Raw genomic sequence first — 14,509 nt, 5'->3', positions numbered from 1 at the left:
TGCGAGGTACCTACGTGATTGCAGAAACATGTCCGCACAGCATGAAGACACACAGAGACTTAACCCTTTCACCGCCAAGCTCGCATTTATGCACAGGCGAGGTAGAGGACCCATGTCACTGAAAGGTGACCATTCATTAGTCTGTTGTCCATGAACCTACTGCTCTTAATGTTCGGTGGAAGGGTAGGCCGGCCATATTTTCTATACATCGCAGGGGGGAATCCCCCAGCTATTCTTTGCCACTGTCTTTTATGTGTTTATACCACGAGGGACTTTTGTACTCTAAAGTGACTGGCGGTGAAAGGGTTAAAAGCAACATTCAAAGATCATGAGCGCCACACAGGGGGCCAACCACGCTTTAAGAGCCGTGGCTTTTTTTTTCAAAACCGTACCGCAGTTCTTTTCACTCCCTTGCCAGCAAAATTGTAATCCTCCCCCTTGTCTTCCTTCGCTCTTTCTTTCATCTTCTGGTGATCAAGAACGGAAGCTCGTTTTTGTGTGTGTTTTTTTTGTGTTTTTTTTCCGCGTTTCTATGAATCATACACTCCCTTAGCTCTTCTCTCCCACTAGCCTCTCCCAGGATCGCGATTTTGGGGGTTACTGGCGCAATTCCGCGCTGCCTTTTTTTTTTTTTTTTTTTTTTTTTTTTCCCCATTGTTGCTTGAGGCCGGACACTGGAACAAATGACGGGTTTCCGTGCTAGTTTTCCGGCAGGGAAAGGCGGCGGTAATCGAGTGGGGGGTGAGGGGGGAGCGCCCGCAAGTCAAATGCCCCGATTCTCGCTCGCTCCTTCCTGTCAGATGCGGCGCGGAGGGAGAGGGATGGGGTGGTGGTGGTGGTGGTGGTGGGGTGGGGTGGGGGGGGGGAGGGGGGGGGGAACTTCAGTGGAGTCATCAGGGAAACGCCGCGTATGATTCGTAAGCTAATGGTGGCTTATGTCTTGTGCATCATCTTGCAGCTCAGCCCAAACTCAGATAGCTAAGAGCGTCTTCGATTCTTTCTTTAATTGTTTAATTAACTCACTCAGTACGGCCAGTCCTCTCTTCTCCTCTACACAGACCCCTCGGATGTCCAGTGGGTGTCTCTATGACCCAACCTTTAGCTTCCGTCGTCAGAATTGTGGTATTCTTTGTCAACATTCACCTCTTCAGTGTAAGAGCCTTCCGCTTGTAAAATTTTGATGATTGTAATTGGCGTGAAACGCTGTTAACGTCGTCTCTTTCGCCGTTCGTATGGAGAGAGTTAAATTAATGTAGTGGATTGTCAGTGTGTGTGTGTGTGTGTGTGTGTGTGTGTGTGTGTGGTATGTGAGTTGCGTGAGCATCGGAGTGTTTTGTCTTTGGAAGTCTCCATTGCTTCCATGAGGTGTCAACTGCAACTAGCAGGTCCTCTGTGTTCGTTTTGTGGTATAGCGTAGAAAGAGAGGATAGAGTAGAAGAGGAAGGAGAGAAGGGATATATACACACACACACACACACACACACACACACATATATATATATATATATATATATATATATATATATATATATATATATATTTTGATGTGATCATAACTGACGTGGGAAATAGAGGCTGTCAAGTGTACTCAGCCTTGCTCCCGGCTTCGACACGTTTTTAGAATCTCCGTACTTCAAAACCATATCAGTGAAGAAACCAACCTACAATCGTGTCACTTTGCTAGCTAGAACTAAACCTCAGCACATCAATTTACTCCATTTGCTAGCTAGAACTAAACCTCAGCACTTTCAATTGACTCCATTTGCTAGCTAGAACTAAACCTCAGCACTTTCAATTGACTCCAAACATAAAGATAAATCCCCATACTCTTCCTCCAGGCAACGTTCTTTACTTCCCTCCATACACCTCTCTATTCCCGTTTAAAAAGCCGGGTTTCTTCCTTCTTTTTTTTTCTTCTTTTTTTTTTTTTGTTTTGTAATTAGCGCCGCTATAATAACCTCCCCCAGAAAGAAAGCATCTCCCAGAATCGCCAGTCGCGGGGGAAATTTTGATCGAAATTCCGCGCTGCTTTTTTCGCCGGTCAGGCGGAGGGTATGAGGGGGGGGGTGGCGGGGGGGGGGGGGGGGGGGGTGGACTGGAAGCAAATGAAGGGTTTCCGTGCATGTAAGGTTCCCGGCGAGAAAGGCGGCGGTAATCGAGTGGGGAAGCCGCGCGTCAAAAGCCCTGCTTTTCGCTCCTTCCTGTTGGTCCCGGGAGACAGGTATTAACTAATGATTGCCTCATGCGTCACGCGGCCCCCGGGTCAGACCTCCTACGGTCCCTGGGCCCGGACCCTTGGCGCCGTTGCTGCGCAGCCAACAGTCCCCCTCCCCTCCCCTCCCCAACCCCCCCACCCCCCACCCCCCCTCCTGACTGACGATGTCTGTGAGAATGTGAGCCGGTGCACTTGTCTTCCATCGTCATCTTCATTGCTGCTTCCATGGGACTGGTCTTGCTGGCGGTGGTTATTGTTGTTTGATCGTATCTGGACTGGCGAGAGAAGAAGAAGAAGAAGGAGAAGAAGAAGAAGAAGAAGGAGAAGAAGAAGGAAAAGAAGAAGAGGAAGGAGAAGAATAAGAAGAAACATCTGAGAGAAGGTGGTGGGTGTGGTGCTGGGATGTGGATGAAAGACAGCGGTGGGTGGGTGAGATTAGAAAAGAAGTTAAAAAAAAAAAAAAAAAAGAGAAAGGGTGAGAGATATAAGAGAGATGAAAGAGCAAGAGAGATCTCAAGAGGGACTGTAAAGAATCGATGGCACACACATGACAATACACAGTAAGTTGATATTTTTTTTTTTAAAGAAAGAGGTGGACAGGCGAGGAAAATGAAATCTAAATCTTTCTAGAAGCCATTCAACTCAGAAAACAACAAAACGGTTTAAGTTACAAATTACAACATAACGGTTTAAGTTACAAATTACAACATAACGGTTTAAGTTACAAATTACAACATAACGGTTTAAGTTACAAATTACAACATACGTGCCATTAAAAAGAGAACGTAAGTGAACACTAACATAATTGTTAGATAAATAACACATAGCATTGAAGTTGTAACTTGATGTGTCCGAGTTTCTTAGCTAAAACGGATGTGGACAGTTTGATCGGGGCTAAATGGTAAGAACATTCACGTCTTACAAAACAACGAATGTTAAGCGTTAGCATTGGGTTACGTTATAACAAAGAAGAGTCAGAGGGTTTGTTACAATAATGTTCAAGACAGGTCATTTCAGTTTGTCACAAGTTACACACGCCATAATTATGATATCACAGTCTCTTCTGAAGAAAAAAAAAAAGAAAGGAAAAAAAAGAAGGTAGGAATCGACAACAGTTAATGTAAGACAGAGAGAGAACACTGAACACTGAACACTGAAATGTTTTAATGAAAAGGCCATTGGCCCATGTCAATAGGGGTGGTTACAGGTAAATGCATAGGCGCAACACAAACATAACACTATAAGCAACGAACTTTCAAAGCTTTGTCTAGGAATATAGCCAAGCGCATAACCAATGATTTGTTTTCACTTGCAAAAAGCAATGTCATATTAAACAAGGACGGAGTATTATAATATTTAGAGGGGATATACTGTTGTCTCAGGTCAGCATATTGAGGGCATTGTAACACAAAGTGAACTTCTGTTTCTTTTTGAAAATCACAAAAAGGACAAGACAGCTCATCATCTGTTACATTACGTTTAAAACGTAATTTATGTGTATTGAGTTGTGACACACCAAGTCGTAAACGTGTTAAGCTAATTCTGGCTTGAATATGTTTCAGCTCCAACAAAAATGGTGATAGTACAAGACTACTTTTAAAAGTACGATATAGTGAGAAACGCTCACTGTCTGATAGCTGTAAAGACCAACGTTCTTTGTATTCATTTACCAGTCTGTTTTTTAATGTGCTTAGAAATTCTTTTTCATTTCCCACCCCCTGATTCTCCCAAACCTCCTGAAATCCATATTTATGTAACAAGAAACAAACAGATGTGGCCCATGTATTCCGATTCTGCTGATGGATAAATAATAACATTTTATATGCTTTCAGTGGTAACCGATGTTCTGGCATTTTGACCATTCTTAGCCAGTACTTGATGCACCTCAAGTATATATTAATATACAAGGGAAATCTGCCCAGTTCACCATAAACCATTGCATTTGGTGTTCTAACACTCACATTCAAGAACCGTTTTAGCGCAAATGTATGCACTTTCTCTATTACATCAAGATTTGCAATCAGACCCCAAACTTCCGCCCCGTAACTAAGCATTGGTTGAATTTGCGCATCAAATAGTTTAAAAAATATTTTTGGGCATTTTTCACCAACTGATCGGAATAACTTGAAAATACTAATCACCCCCTTTTTTGCCCTGCCAGCCATATCATGTAATGTATGGGAAAAGGTTAGTTTTGTTGACAAAATGACACCTAGATACTTATACATGTTTACAACTGTCATTTTTGCTTTTCCATAAAACCACCTTTCATTTTCCGATAAGTACCCACCATTTCTAAACACAACAACGTTAGACTTGTCAAGGTTCACAATCAAGCCAAGATTCATGGCCGTATCATATAGCACATTCAGCTGATTTTGCAGACCAGTTACAGAGTCAGATATCAGAATTATGTCATCAGCAAACATAAGAATAAGTATTTCTAGTACATCAGGTATCAGCTGAACACCATGCTTTCCTTTGTTAATAATCTCAGATGCTAGTTCGTTGATAAATAAAGAAAATAAGACAGGACTGCACACTTCACCTTGTTTAAGGCCTGTGGGACACATGAAAGCATTACTTAATTCACCGCCTGCTCTAACTCTGGCTTTCACAACATGATACATGCTAGTTATTGCATTATACATTTTTCCGTGTATACCTCTTTTTTTAAGGACATTCCACAAATTTATTCGTACAACTGAATCAAATGCTTTTCTAAAATCTATGAATGCGACATATAATTTCTTATGATAAGACAGTTGTTTTTGAACCAATGCAAACAGAGTAAAGACATGATCGATTGTACTGTATTTCTTCCTAAAACCTGCCTGACTTTCATTTATAACACTGTTCTCTTCAATCCACTTACTAAGTCGTTGGTTTAAAATGTGGCTATAAAGTTTACTGCAAACATTCAAAAGGGATATACCCCTATAATTGTCGGGAGAGTTCTTATCACCTTTCTTGTGAAGTGGCTGAATAACCGCTTCTGTCCACTGGGATGGATATATACCTGAGGTGAACAGTTTGTTGAAAAGTATAACCAGAAATGGCACAATAACAAGAGCTGCGTGTTTGAAAACCTCCCCTATTATGCCATCGGGGCCTGCAGCTTTTCCGTTTTTCAGAGCACGAATAGCTGCGAATACTTCGCCTTCAGTTATGTCTTTTTCAAGAACATCAGTATCATACTGGTCATGTTCATTACCAGGTTGTGTTTCTGGCTGATTTAAAACATTTTCATTTACAACTTCCTGACAAACATCTGATTGGAAGATTTCAGAGAAGTGCTGGAACCATTCGTCCTTGCTGATAGAATTACTTATCGTAGCTTTATTTGTGAAGGATTTTATCTTGCCCCAAAATTCTTTTGAATTACTGATATTTTCATGTAATGATTTCACAACTTTTTCACGATGGGCCTTTCGCTTTATCCTTAACAGTTCTTTATATTCCCTTCGCTTTTGATTGTATTGTTCCCTCACTCTTTTTTCCTCATCTAACTGCACGCTGTCCTCGCTACCGCCATCTCCAACTTGGTGTTCCCTCCCACCGCTTCTTGCTCTGGCCTTGTTACATGCTGTTTTAACGTTATACAACTTACGCAAATCTCGGCGGAGTTCGCGTTTTGAGTCTTTGCACTCAGAATCAAACCAAGAGTCTGTTTTTTCTCTCCCCACAGTGATTATTTTTTTCATACAGGAGCTTGCATTATACAATGCTTTGTTAACACAACTAATTGCTTCATTAACATCAGTGTTAATTAGATTTGTAGCCTTTTCCAAGTTGTTCTTGAATTCAGCTTCAGACAATTTACCAAGGAAGTCGTTTACTTTTTCGGGATCCCATCTCAGTTTTTCAATTCTTATAACATTTGCTGTCACATTTTGCTCGGTTTCAAAAGTAACATTTCCACAATAAAGTTCAACAGGCATGTGTTTCGACTCAATTCTTGGTGATACGTTCAACTGTTTACATAATTTTAGCAAGGTATGGGAAACAATAAAGTAATCAACAACACTACATCCACTCGGTGAGATGTATGTGTAGTTACCGAAATCAACATCACCTTCAATACTGCCATTAAGTATACATAAATCAAAGCATTTACACAAATTTAACAAATACTTTCCAAAATCATTACAAACTTTGTCCTTGGATGTTCGTGTCGTCTCTCCATCATCGTCATCTAAGGGGTCCATACCAAGGTTGACGCTGTCATTGCATATGTTCTTTCCTCCTGTACGCGAGTTGAAATCTCCCATCAGCAAAAATGGACAATCACCGTACGCTTCAGTGAGGTCCATTATACATTGTTCTAAGATTGCAACCCCATTATTGATATCAGTGTCACGATAGTAATCAGATGAACTGGGCGGTAAATACAAACCGATCAAAAGGACTGGCGAGTCATAAGCAAAAAGTTCGCGTGATATTTTCACAACAACAATATTGTCATATTCTACATATATTTTTTCTATATATTTAGACAGTTCCTTTTTCACAAGCAGTGTCAGGCCACCAGATAAACGCGCAGTTACTCCCTCAGATAAACGAACTCCTGGAGTAATAAAAACGTCATGCTCAGGAAATAATTGAGATGGGAACTTTGTCGCAAATGTTTCAACCAAAAGACAGAAATCAAAAGTACAAAGATAAGATCTTACATCAGTATCATATACAAGTGATAAACCTTCAATATTATAAGTGACAAATTTTAAATTTCTGTCGACACAGGCCTGGCCGAATCCCTATTTGTTGTTCTCTTGCCTGTGTGTGTGTCTGGCTGTGGTTTCATGAAGTGTGGACTGGCGTTTGGGTGTGCCGCTTGTGCAAGAATGACTTCTGGTCTTTGTGGACTGTGCACGTGTTGTTCTGCGTGCCGTCCCTGATGCCTGCTTCGCTTCGCCTGCAGAGTTTGTCATGACGTCACTATGTGGGGTGGTTTGTTTTTCAGTGTGTGTCACCAGTGCAGGGTCATGTTTATGTTTGTCAGCTGATTCTGTCCTGTCATCTGTCTGTCTGTGATCTGTGGTGCTGCCCTGTTCCGAAATCATGTCAACGCAGTCATTCTGCGGACGGGAACTGTTTGTTTTGTGATTGATTTCTGTACTGTCTGCTGTACTGTCTGTATTGCGATCTTTACGATACTGTGTGTCTTCTTCAGTTGCATATGCACCATCGTGTGCACAAACATCAGTGTTAGGTACACTCACGTCAGAGTCTTGTACAGTCTGTAAATTGTCATTCTCTGTGCCAGCTTTGCAGGCTCCCTCCTTATGTGGTGCTGCCTGTGTTGAGAGAGAGAGAGAGAGAGAGAGAGAGAGAGAGAGAGAGAGAGAGAGAGAGAGAGAGAATCAGAGTGAATTTAGTACGAGAAAAATGTCACCAAGGGTGATAGTGTCATGGATTGTAACCTATAGCACGCACTGTGACTGATGCCAGAATCGGTCTGGAAAACGTCTCTGGCCGTTTTGCATTGTAATACCAGTTTAAAAAGAAAGACGTAGTTTGGTCTTGTAACATTCTCTTTTCGAAAAAAAATAGGAAACATGTATAAAGAACAGAAAAAAAGGGGGGGAGAGAGAGAGAGAGAGAGAGAGAGAGAGAGAGAGAGAGAGAATTGCAACATAAATGTGCGTCTCTCTCTCGCTCTGTCTCTGTCTGTCTCTGTCTGTCTGTCTCTCTCTCTCTCTCTCTGTGCATCACTCCGGTAACTTCGTTTTCACCGGAATGTACCACACCGCAACACAGCACAGCACAGCACAGCACAGCACAACACGGCACAGCACGGCACAGCACAACACAACCCAGTACAACACAGCACAGCACAGCACAACACAGCACAACACGGCACAGCACGGCACAGCACAACACAACCCAGTACAACACAGCACAGCACAGCACAACACAGCACAAGACAACAATACACAACAGAGCATCGCACAGCACAACACAGCACAGTACAACACTATACGACACAGAACAACACAGTGGAGCATAGCACAGCACAAGCACAACACGGGGCCGGAAGTGCATGCAGATGCAAGGCAACATGCAGCACAACGCCAGCAACAAGAGCACTGTCCTCTCTGCCCGATGAAACACGATGCTTCAAGTCTCTGACAGATGTCCGGACGGGACGGGAAACACAAGGGAAAAAAAAACCACACACATAAAAAAACAGGGAAAAAAAAGGGGGAACAGGAGAGAGGGGGAAAAAGGAGGAAAAACAGATGTGTGTATGTCTGTGGGGGTGGGTGGGTTGGGGGGTCAGCCTTTGGACACCCAGTGTGAAGGCAGTTCTCGTGTTTGAGGGGGTGGGGGGAGGGGGACGGAGGAGGAGGGTGTGTGTGTGTGGGGGGGAAACGGACTGTCATCAGTAGCTTATCAGTCATTGCACTCGAGTTGTGTTTCGGCGCTGCCATTCAAGCCGAAGGGGGTTGATAAGGGTCTCCGCTGGTTCAAGTCAAGATTAAGCACCACCTTGGCTTCCCAACCCCGGGCTGTCATCCGTATCAGGTGATCCTCTCGGCCCTGCCCCGTCAGTCAAGACTTTCAGGACGCGGGAGGCAAGGTGGTCTTTTCGGCATTTCGAGCAATGGCAGGGACAGGGCATTAGCTGATGAGCGGGCGGGGATAAACCGTTTAACGACGTCCACAAAAGCTCATCAAGCAGCAATCCGTCATCCGCCGTGTCAGAGCCACCGGCCTGCTTTAATGTCCACTCAACCGGAAACCTTGTCGTAGACTGCTGCCCGTTCAGGGGTCTTCACCCTTTTGTCCTCGCCTGGGCAGCGTCGGCGGCTATCAAGCTGACGCTGAAAGGCGAAATGGCTAAACGATGTACAAACATCCCATGACCAGCTCTAAAGGGAGGACCAAGGACCTGTCCCCCCGAGTTCTTCTCTTTGTGGGGAAAGGAAAAGGGTTCCCCTTGACAGAGAGGAAAGAAAGGAAGAAGGAAAGAAAGAGAGGAGGAGAAGAAAGAGCTGGTTTCGTGAATGGGAGAAACAGTGAGTTCTTTCCGTGACGGCCTTGTTAATGCAAGACAAAGCGGGAACGGCAGCGAGACGTCTTGAGTAAAAGCCCTGCCACACGGACAACGAAAGGAATCTCCCTCCCCCTCCTCCCATCTCGCCCCCGCACACACTCCCCGGCATCCACTCCGTCCCCTGCTCCCCCCCCCCTCCCCCCAAAAAAAGCCATCTGTCCATGTCAAGAGCAGTGGAGAGGCGGCTTATGCCACTCCCAATTCACCCACCCGATTGTCAGCGCTCCCTCCCCATCCACCCTCTCTAAGCGGGGTGTGCCTGTCCTCCTGCCCGCTTTATCTTTTTCTTTTCTTTTCCTTTTTTTTTTTTCTTTTCTGTCGTTGTTGCAACCTGGCTTTTCACGCGCGCCGTTTTGTTGTATGGGGGTGTTAGAATTGATGACCGTCTAATGGTGCCGCTCCGTCAGCATGCTTTCCTCGGACAGCCCCGACCTTCTGTTCACCCACCTGTGACTGAGGAACTGTGTTCACACGTGGGGTAATGAGGTGGCTGGGAGACCGACACTCTTCCAGGATTTGTGTGTGTGTGTGTGTGTGTGTGTGTGTGTGTGTGTGCGTGCGCTCACGCGTGTGTGTGTGTGTTTGAGCGTGTGTGTGTGTGTGTGTGTGTGAGTGTGTGTACGCGCGTGCTCTCGTGCGTGTTTGTATGTGTGTATGTGTGTGTGTGTGAGTGTGTGCGTGTGTTTGTGTGTGTATGTGTGTGTGTGTGTGTGTGTGTGTGTGTGTGTGTGTGTGTGTGTGTGTGTGTGTGTATGCGTGCGTGCGCTCACGCGTGTGTGTGTTTGAGCGTGTGTGTGTGTGTGAGTGTGTGTACGCGCGTGCTCTCGTGCGTGTTTGTATGTGTGTATGTGTGTGTGTGTGAGTGTGTGCGTGTGTTTGTGTGTGTGTGTGTGTGTGTGTGTGTGTGTGTGTGTGTGTACGTGCGTGAGAGAGAGACAGAGACAGAGAGGCACGGATGACAGAAAGATACACACAGAGACAGAGATGATGAGTGCACGGTGTACAACGAATATGTGTGTATGTGCGGCAGAGAAAGAGAGAGAAAAAGATAGTGTCGCCACAGGCCTGATAGTGACATTATATAAACAAAGAAAAACAAGAGAAAGGCCTTCAAGACCCACTTGTGACACACGCTAGAGCCAGTAAGGGGGGGGGGGATTAAAAAAATCGTTAAAATTGGTCTTGTATTGATAAGCTTGGGAACCCCCCCCCCCCAAAAAAAAACAACAACAAAAACCATCATGCCTGCTACGGGGATCAAATCAAGCATGATCTGTTCAGAAACAACTATAGTCTCATCCCCAACACCACGCCACATCTGACGTCACTGGTCGACCAAATCTAATATTTAATGCTATGGGTCTTTTTAGCGCAATAAAATATAATTGTATTTGAGGTAATAACACCATTCAAATCATGTTTTCTTGACATATCTCGATTATCTAAGAAATTATTTTAATTCGGCCGTAAAGGAGACGTTGACATTGCCTCAGGCACACTGCAACATGTATAGATCTGCACGAACCAGTCTGACAACAGGCTGACCGAAACTGAAAGAAACCCTTCCATCCATTTTTCTTGAATGTTCATTCCAGTTAATTAAGTATCCACTTTAGAATATTTATATGCTGTAAACACGTCGATGCCACACATATAGTGATACACACAGTCAAGCACACAACATGCAAAGGAGTGGACCTGTCACAACGAAACTTACTGCTGGGGGAAGAAGTGAGTTTTGAGATCAGATTTGAAAGAAGTGAGGGAGTCAGAATGTCGGAGGTTTTCAGGGAGTGTGTTCCACGTTTTTGGCGATTGAAATGAAAAAAAAAAAAAAAAAAAAAAAAAATCATGTGTCTGTAGGTCTTACTTCTGACGTGAGGCATCCTGAGAAGTCAAGTATCAGAAGAAGAACAAGGTTGGCACTCGGAGTATAGATAATAATGGGAGGAGTTCAGAAAGATACTTTGGGTCAGACCAGCTGACTGCAAGAAAAAAGTCAGTGGATAGCTTATGGTGTATTGATCAGAAACAGGCAATCAGTGGAGAGACGGAAGGAGAGGAGAAATATGGAGATACCGAGGCTCAGCTCTGAGAGAAAGTGTGTGTGAGAGAAAGCATGGGGTTGTAAAACAACAACAAAACAGCATGGGACTAACAGTCACTTTCCTCGCAATGCTGTAACAGTGAGGTGAACACTTGTTCACTGACGTGGTCATGGTCTAGTCTTGCAGTGGTGAGCAGTTGTTTTCCGCTCACAGCCTCAGAGACGGTTGTACCACCTGCATTTTGAGTCTTTTTGGTTTCTTTGTTCATTCATCTCTCTCTCTCTCTCTCTCTCTCTCTCTCTCTCTCTCTCTGTGTGTGTGTGTGTGTGTGTGTGTGTGTGTGTGTGTGTGTTTGCACTCTCCTTTTCAGCTGTTGACGTTTTATGCCAGAAGTGGATTCCTGTCAACATGTTATATAAAGATAAAAGTGAAGAACTGCATGGACTTTGTGACGTTGAAAACAAAGATTTGATGTTCTGTCACACTTTGGCTTCTCCCGGTTTGAACTTCGGAAACGGTTGTTTCGTCTGCAACGAGGCCTGTTTTTAAAGTCCAAGGTAAGAAATGCTAGCATGATTTGTGTTTGTTATTTAAGGTAATGGCGGTTTTCATCGCAAACAATACAGGTTGCATCAGTTTGGTCATGGGCTGTATGGGCATAACATTCGTTTTTCGTAAAACACGAGTTGAAATGGTTGTGTCAAATGATCACATCACCGCGACAACAACAATCCCAACTCAGAGGATCAAACATGTAGGCTGACCATGTAATCTATCAAAAATAACAGTGCTTTGCTTTCTTAAAGATTCTGCGCAAGATATGACAGGAAATTGATGTCCGCTTTCTTTTACTCCGCCTGTTTGATGTTTTTTTGTGTATTGATTTACATTCACCCCGATTTCATTTCAAGGTTAATAATGCCAGACACTCTTTCAAAAAAAGTCTTCATTGTCTGATTTCTTTTCCTGCAGGGTCACGTTCTATGTTTTTACCTACTTGTTTGATTTTGTAAAATGAATATTAATTTTAGTAAAACTGATTGAGATTTTTTTTTACCCCACTTTTGATAGGAGCGGCGTTGGACAGGTTTTTTTTTTCTTTCTTTTCGTTCCTTAACTGGGTAAAGGAGTATAGAGAATTGTTTTTGGACATAATCTTGTGAGACCATGTCAGTTGACTGTATCGCCATCACATTAAATTATTTTGATTTTTGTGTTCCCTAAACCAGTGCACCTTGAACACTATGCCGCGTCATAGAATCTACCTTTAATCCATCCCACCTGTTGTAGAATCTGCCTTTTAATCCATCCCGCCTGTTGTAGAATCTACGTTTAATCCATCCCACCTGTTGTAGAATCTACCTTTAATCCATCCCATCTATTCTTGCTGATGGTGTTTTGATCACAGAATCTGCCTTTAATCCATCCAACCTGTTGTAGAATCTACCTTTAATCCATCCCACCTGTTGTAGAATCTACCTTTAATCCATCCCACCTATTCTTGCTGATGGTGTTTTGATCACAGAATCTACCTTTAATCCACCCCACCTGTTCTTGCTGATGGTGTTTTGGTGGAAAACAAAAATAATGATACGAAATCCATAATATTCGAAACAAAGCTCTTAAATGCTGCTTCCACACAGTCATAACACGCACCAGGTGTGTCAGCTCTGAGCCGTACCGATCTCTATGCCCTGACGAAGCCTGTAGGTGTGGGGCTTATGGTCAGCCTAACTGTCTCGCACGCCGCAACAGAGCCTCTGTAAAACCAACAGAGCATCTTTCGGTTCGCAGATATCTGACCCTCTAAGCTGCCATGCTGAACGTGGAGAGCTGCGGATTAGAGATCCTGGCTGTTATCTGATAGACTGGGTGTATATGTCTGCTGGACAGTTTTTACGGGCCTGGATTTCCGTTTAACCCCCCTCTCTTGACTGTAGCAAAACACAGTCCATCCCATATTTTCTCATCATTTGTCAACAAGAACCATCATAAGAATCCATGGATTTTCGAAACAAAGCTCTTAAAGACTGCTTCCACACAGTCATAACACGCACCAGGTGTGTCAGCTCTGAGCCGTACTGATCTCTATGCCCTGACGAAGCCTGTGGGTGTGGGGCTTATGGTCAGCCTAACTGTCTCGCACGCCGCAACAGAGCCTCTGTAAAACCAACAGAGCATCTTTCGGTTAGCAGATATCTGACCCTCTAAGCTGCCATGCTGAACGTGGAGAGCTGCGGATTAGAGATCCTGGCTGTTATGTGATAGACTCGGTGTATATGTCTGCTGGACAGTTTTTACGGGCCTGGATTTCCGTTTAACCCCCCTCTCTTGACTGTAACAAAACACAGTCCATCAGTCCATCCCATATTTTCTCTTTATTTGTCAACAAGAACCATCATAAGAATCCATGGATTTTCGAAACAAAGCTCTTAAAGACTGCTTCCACACAGTCATAACACACACCAGATGTGTCAGCTCTGAGCCGTGACGATCTCTATACCCTGACGAAGCCTGTAGGTGTGGAGCTTATGGTCAGCCTAACTGTCTCACACGCCGTAACAGAGCCTCTGTAAAGACAACAGACCATCTGCCGGTTCGGAGATATCTGACCCTCTAAGCTGCCATGCTGAACGTGGAGAGCTGTGGATTAGAGATCTTGGCTGTTATCTGATAGACTCGGTGTATATATCTGCTGGACAGTTTTTACGAGCCTACAGTTCCGTTTTAACCCCCTCGCCTAACTGTTACTATTCATGTAGTTTTGAACGTTTTGTCGAGCCAGAATGCTCTAACTGTGAACCTTTACATATTTTGAAAAGTTTTGCAGGCCTGTATTTCCCTGTGACAGACTCTGTCATGACTGAACAGATTTTATATGTTTTGGAAAAGGGTTGGGTCCAAATAAATACGATGCCTTTCGTTTGTTTTTAATTAAAGAACAAAAAAATTCTTCACATTTTTTTCCCCTCATCTTTTGTCATTATCGTCTTCTTTTCTTCGTATCGTTTCGTGGGGAATGTTTGAGTATCTTTTACGTTATCAGAGTCTAAACCTGTGCTCATTTTGCAAAGTTACTTCTTCATTTTCGGTGTGGCTTCCTGAAAACAAACATGATGAGAGACATTTGTTAAAAAAAAAAAAAAAAAAAAAAAAAAAAAAAAAAAAAAAAAAAGAAAAAGAAAA

This window comes from Babylonia areolata, chromosome 24, assembly GCF_041734735.1.
Source record: "Babylonia areolata isolate BAREFJ2019XMU chromosome 24, ASM4173473v1, whole genome shotgun sequence".
NCBI lineage: Eukaryota > Metazoa > Mollusca > Gastropoda > Neogastropoda > Buccinidae > Babylonia > Babylonia areolata.
Note: the sequence above shows the minus strand (reverse complement) of the source record.